The sequence below is a fragment of the Lactuca saligna genome, chromosome 8 (genome assembly GCF_052625555.1).
Source record: "Lactuca saligna cultivar CGN05327 chromosome 8, ASM5262555v1, whole genome shotgun sequence".
NCBI classification, from domain to species: Eukaryota; Viridiplantae; Streptophyta; class Magnoliopsida; order Asterales; family Asteraceae; genus Lactuca; species Lactuca saligna.
This window is the reverse complement of record NC_136424.1, coordinates 102574505-102580760: the sequence shown is the minus strand read 5'-3', so window position 1 is coordinate 102580760 and position 6256 is coordinate 102574505. Positions and strand designations below refer to the sequence as shown.

The window sequence follows — 6256 nt, the reverse complement described above, 5'->3', positions numbered from 1 at the left end:
GTTTCAATAACAGAAACATTTCAACATATGATTATACAAAATCCCTACAATTGGGATTTTCAATCTGGCTTTACAATAGTTATAAAATGACCTTTTATACCAGCTTACAACATCAACACACCAAGGTTGACACCATTAAATTCTAACTAAAAGCAACTTCCAAACATAGAAAATGTCAATCATTACTGAGTTTTCTAAGCTACCTTTACAAAAGCATACAAAAGCTTACACCAACCCCTTAACTAACTATAATCATTCCCTAACTTCAAAACACAAAAGACCAAGCCAGCAAAAAACAATGCAACTATCATATTGTACCTGCCTATTGCCTTCCTTGAATTAGAAACATCTTTCTCACTCTTTGCCACCTTACACTTCTCCTGTGATAGTAGGAAGTCCACTTCAGCAATGCTTGTCCTCGAATTGTTCATCTCAGACAGATCCTCTTTAGCATCCAATTTCTGCTTCAGAGAATATAGAAGGTTTTTGTACTACCCTTCTTGAACCTAGTCTGTAAATACCCAATCCATTAAAAATGAAAATGCTTTGATTTAGATAGAAAATAAAGATTAAGGAAATCAGTTTCCTTTAATCTACTAAAGAAATGGGTTTGATTCACGATCACAAACATTCCTCAAGAAGAAAAATAAAAATAGGGTTTTTTTTTCGAAATATAAATCAAGCATGATTGGCTTTACACGAAGATACACCACAGTCAAACCCTAAAATACGAAGGTAGCATGATCAGGATTATTGGGACCTACCAAACTGTTTTGAGAATTCCAGAAACGCCTCCCAGTTTTTGTTATCTTCCAACACGTTCGTTCTATAGATAGAACGTTGCAATCGCAAAGGTTTACCCCTTCTCGCACTTGAACACAAGTCAATTGTAGCTAATTCCTTGAAGTGAACGAGCTGGAAGACATTGTTCTTGAGGATGGCAATAGTCGGTGGAGAGGATTTGACTTTTCACAAAAGGGTAAGTAACATTTGAATAATTGTCCGATTCAGGGTTTCAATTAATAATGGTTGTTGGACGAGTTACCTTCTTCGACACAACAGTATCCCATGTAAGCTTATTGGACACATCACATTGCCATATAAGCATTGGAACCGGTAAACCGTCTAATTTTTTGGATAATGGTATAATTAAAAGGTAAAAATGGAGTTTAGTGGCCTAATGTACCAAAAAAAACTTTAATGGCCAAATTAAAGAAATGTTAAAACTTTCATGTCATTTTTCAATAATCTTGACATAGTTTTAAATTGAAATAATGCCCCTATCTTTTGTGGCACAAATAATAAGATTTTTTTATACAAACCGTTTAAATACTCTTTGACATAGTTTTAAATAAAAATAATGTCATTACAGCCGAATAATCTTATTTGTTCACTGGTTTTGTTTTTTACAAGTTAATTTATATCCTTAAACTGTCATTTTCGCTATATATATATATATAGGGAAAAGTGAATATACCCTTAAGGGTATATAAGCTTAGGAAAACTGTCATTTTAGTTATATATAGGGAAAAATGAATATACCCTTAAGGGTATATAAGCTTAGGTAGTTAAACTCACTATAATATGTCGTTTTGTTTGATATATTTATTATAATGTTATTCAACTTCAATCTTTAACTTGATTTACTTTCAAGATTTTCAAATTTTCATTATTATCCTCCTCTTATATCATATCTTTTTAACGAACATCAATTAGACTATATATATTATAGTTGAAAATGAAAATTATGTAAGAGGAAAATAAATGTGAAATTTATAAAAATCTTTGAATGAAATCAAGTTAGAAGTTCAATTATAAGAACATTAGACAATTACAATGCATGTATATGATACAAAACGATGTAGTATGGTGAGTTTGGGTACCTAAGCTTATATACCTTTAAGGGTATATATATATATATATATATAATCGTATTGTCGTTTATTTTCTTCATTGAGGTCATTTTCAAGTTGCTAACTTTTATCTCAAGTATGCAAGTTGGAGGTGACATTGGTTTTCGGTGCCAATTTTAATGTTGTATCTACGTACAAATTCTAGTACATAAAGTATAATTAGTAAGGTCTAAGTGACAACTATCAGAAAATTAAGGCTGAAGTTTTCAATTTCTTTATATCAACCAACTAAATGACAAAATTTTAGCTCTCTACAGTGCTATATAAATGGCTCAATATTAGATCGTCTTCTAATTGTCGCGTCACAAAACGCATCTCAATGTCTACTTCACCATATACCACTGTTGTCTTGTATTTGATATCTCTTATAATATTGAGTTGTACCAAATTTGTCATAGCGACCAACTTCTATAGAGATTTCAATATATGGTGGGGCAATGGCCGTGGAAGCATTCATGATAACGGGAAACTTTTAATGCTGTCTCTTGATGAATATTCTGGCTCTGGGATCCAATCTTACAGGGAATATCTTTTCTCCAAAATCGACATGCAAATCAAACTTATTCAAGGAAACTCTGCTGGAACTGTTACCACGTTCTATGTAGGTTTCTATTTCATTTTCTTTCTTATTTCCTTTCAAATTGAATTTTCATTTAAATTGTGTAAAAGATTCTTTGATTTTTTGCTGTTTAGTTAGCATCAGAAGGTGATAATCGTAACGAGATAGATATCGAGTTCTTGGGAAATCTTTCTGGAAATCCTTACACTCTTCATACAAACATGTATATCAAAGGGAGCGGCTCTAGAGAGCAACAAATTCACCTTTGGTTTGATCCGACCACCAGTTTCCACACCTATACGATTATTTGGAACCCATTTATGATTGTGTAAGTATGTATCTGTATTTGGAAACTTACTAGAAAGAGCTTAAATATAGATCATTTCTCTAAATTTAGCATTTCATTGAATAATTTGACAATCATTTACGTCTTTTTTGGTTTTTGTTCAGAATTTACGTGGATGGGACGCCTATTAGAGTGTTCAAAAACTGGGAATCGAGAGGGGTTCCATACATGAAAGAGCTTCCTATGAGGATATATGCGAGCCTTTGGAATGCGGATCAATGGGCCACGAGAGGTGGGGCAATAAAAACGAACTGGACAGAAGCTCCATTCAGAACCTGGTTTCGGGATTATAAGGCCAGGGGTTGTCTTTGGGAGAACGGGGAGTCTTGTTCAAAAGCTATTAAACATGATTGGTATAAACAAAAGCAACTAGATTTGAGGAGCCTTGAGATGCTGAAATGGGTCCAACGTAATTACATGATTTACAATTACTGCAATGACTTTAATCGCTTCCCGCATGGCCTTCCACCAGAATGTTCCCTCGATACACCAACATAAGCTCTCAACATCACCAAAGTGGATCATGATTTTTTTTTTTTACCTTTTTGGTGAATAAAGAGAATAAGATACACCAAAAGTAAGACGATCACTTCCTTACAAGAAAAACGCTAACTTTCCTTGTCTGTCTCTCCTAATGAACTCCATGACCAATTGGACATAGTCATGGAGAAAAGAGAAACTGCAGATCCTTGTGACATTAGTGAGAATAAAGATGAGACTAACTTATAATGTGACTTGATGGACCTTCTGTTTCATCTCCAGAGACAATACCACGACTTGATCGCTTCTTCCTGTCGATTTACTGGTTGTGCGCAATTCATAGTCATCAGGGCGACTTGGCTAAGTCGGAATTATATTAGTGGGTTGTACATGTAGTTTTTATGTCCTCGTTCTTTTTTCCCTTTCCCTCTTATACAATTTCTAGGACTTGTACATTATTAAGTTTGTTATGGTAGTGTCGTTTCGATTTTTGAAATTTACATGTAACCGTTATGGTTTTCTATTTGCAAATTTGTTGTGCACACCAAGTGTCAAATGAAATGAACGAGTTAATAGAAACATATTTGCTATCGGATATTCAACATATATTAAAGGCTCATACATATATTGACAGTACAGTACAAATGGAAAGTGAAATTGAGATAGCGGTTTTGGTAAATGGCAATAGGAAATAAATGTTGTGCTGATAGCTATTCGCTACTAGAATATTAGGAAGTAGCTAGCGACGGATTTAGAAGGATGATATCCGTCACTTTAACATTGATTTGAGGATTTCTTGAAGCCATGAAGCAGTAGAGATCATTCTTGTTTTCTCCTCGAAATAGTTGCGCCCCCATGCGAAGTTCCTTCACCAAAAAATGCCAAGGAAAAAATTCCATGGAAACATTGTTAATCTTACTAAATTTTGCCACAAAAATTAAATTCTTGTTTAAGGAAGGAACGCAAAGAATATTGTTCACATGAAAAGAATGAGAGGGTTAATTCAAGATTGTATGACCAGTATGCATGATTTTTAAACCTGAACCATCACTAGAATTAATTTCTTCACGACCACGATAATCAAAGAAAGATTGTAGGGGATGTGTTTGGCCAGTAACATCGCGAGAGGCTCATGTATCGAATTTCCATCGAGTGAATTTGTTTGAGTTCAAGGTAGTGAAGTGCGCTTGAGGAGAAATATTATTGTCTTTGAGAAATCGAGACAAACAACGACATTTTTTTAGTAAAATGTTAGAGAAAGTCACAAAAACAGCAAAATGCTTGAGGATTGTATGACTTTATTAAGTTGACGGTGGGAGGATTTGGACACCCTTGATGGTGATTCCCTCTTCTAGTGTCCTGTAGGAGTTTGCGAGTACCTACCATATATCTCACTATAAACAAAATTACATTTAGTGGCACACGTTTTTAGTGAAAATATCTATTTTGTGCCAATACATTATATTTTTAGCTGCACATATTTTTGTATGCCATTATATCATACTAAAATATTTTAATTTTCGTTACACGCCGGTTATTTCTTTCTAATTTTCGTTGACCGCTTATAACATCCCAATATCAGGTATTATTATTATTATTGTTTTTTATTTAATGAGAAAGTGCACAATTGGTCCCTTGAGGAGAAAAAGGCTTACACTTTGGTCGTACGTTGGGCGTACTTGAGGGTACGCGCAACGTACTCATGTATTTTTTAATGCGGATGATCCGCTAGTACGTTTAGTGTACATGTGGTACGCCAGGCGTACTAGCCAAGACTCCAAACCGTAATCTTATGGGTTTCTCCCTATTTAAACAACATTATATCCCTATTTGATCATCTTTATCAGCCACCATTCCCTCCTCAAACCCTAATTCTAAGTTTAAGTTGCTTGTGTTAGTTTTGTGAGCTTATTGAGTGTTGTTGGTGCATTTTGTTGAAGAAGGAGTCCAGAGAAGAAGAAGTGGTTACTTGCAAACTTGAAGATCCAGAAACCTTTCCTCTTTGTGCATCTTTCTCAAGTATAAAGTTTATACCTTGATGAATTTTCCATTTGATCTCTATGATTGAAGTTTCATGAGCTTTTTCTCCAAAATTGGACCTTTATGAGTTTGGAGCACTCCAGGGAATTGTAGTTGTCCTTTCATTCATTTTAGGACCTGTAGATTCATAAAAATGGTTGCTTGATCAATCCATTTCGCTCAAGCATGAGTAAAGTAGCTTAGAGTGTGTTAAAAGTTAAAGTTTATCGCATTGGGTCCTTCCTAGCCACGCAAAGGCTTAAAGTCAACGACTTTATGGATTAAGAACTCTTAGAATGGTCAGATCGGAGGTTGGGTTAGTTGTCATAAAGGATTAACACACAAGTTAGTGAAAGTGGGAGCAGGCGTACTTTTTGCTACGCCGTGCGTAGCCGGTTTCGCCCTCGATGGGTTCTGATTGCATTATACGCCCTACGTAAGGAAGTATACGCCCAACGTGCGTGCTAGGAAGTTGACTTTCGTTGACTTTTGACTAAAGGTCAAGATTTAGGATTTTGGACCATGAGAAGGGCAAAATAGTCTATTTGCCTTTAAGAGGACTTAGTTGTAAGATTTGGACTCGCGAGTTGAGTTTTAGACCTTAATTATTATGTAGGGTTAATTATTTCGTTGTTTAGGCAAAGTCTAGTTCCGACAGGTCAGGTGTGAGATTTACTTGTCGTTAGTATCATGTGAGTCTCCTCACAGATGTGTGGTAGAATAGCTATATCTTTAATAACTAGTTGGGTCTAGCTGTTATGATTATGTTATGTTGTTTATGTGTGACTGAGATTGCTGATAGTCTCTAGGGTTGCAGATAACCCGAGGGCATGCTGTTAGCCCACTGGGACTGCTAATAGTTCCCAGGGTTGCTGATAACCTATAGTTGTTTATTTATGTTATGTTTTATGTCGTATGTTGGGGAATTCACTAAGCTTC

At 35.2% G+C, this 6256-nt stretch overlaps 1 pseudogene; it reads left to right on the top strand.

Moving 5' to 3' along the window:
- Window positions 1-2232: 2232 nt before the first annotated feature.
- Window positions 2233-3316, top strand: LOC145009958 (xyloglucan endotransglucosylase/hydrolase protein 24 pseudogene; annotated as a pseudogene).
- The last annotated feature ends 2940 nt before the right edge of the window (window positions 3317-6256 follow it).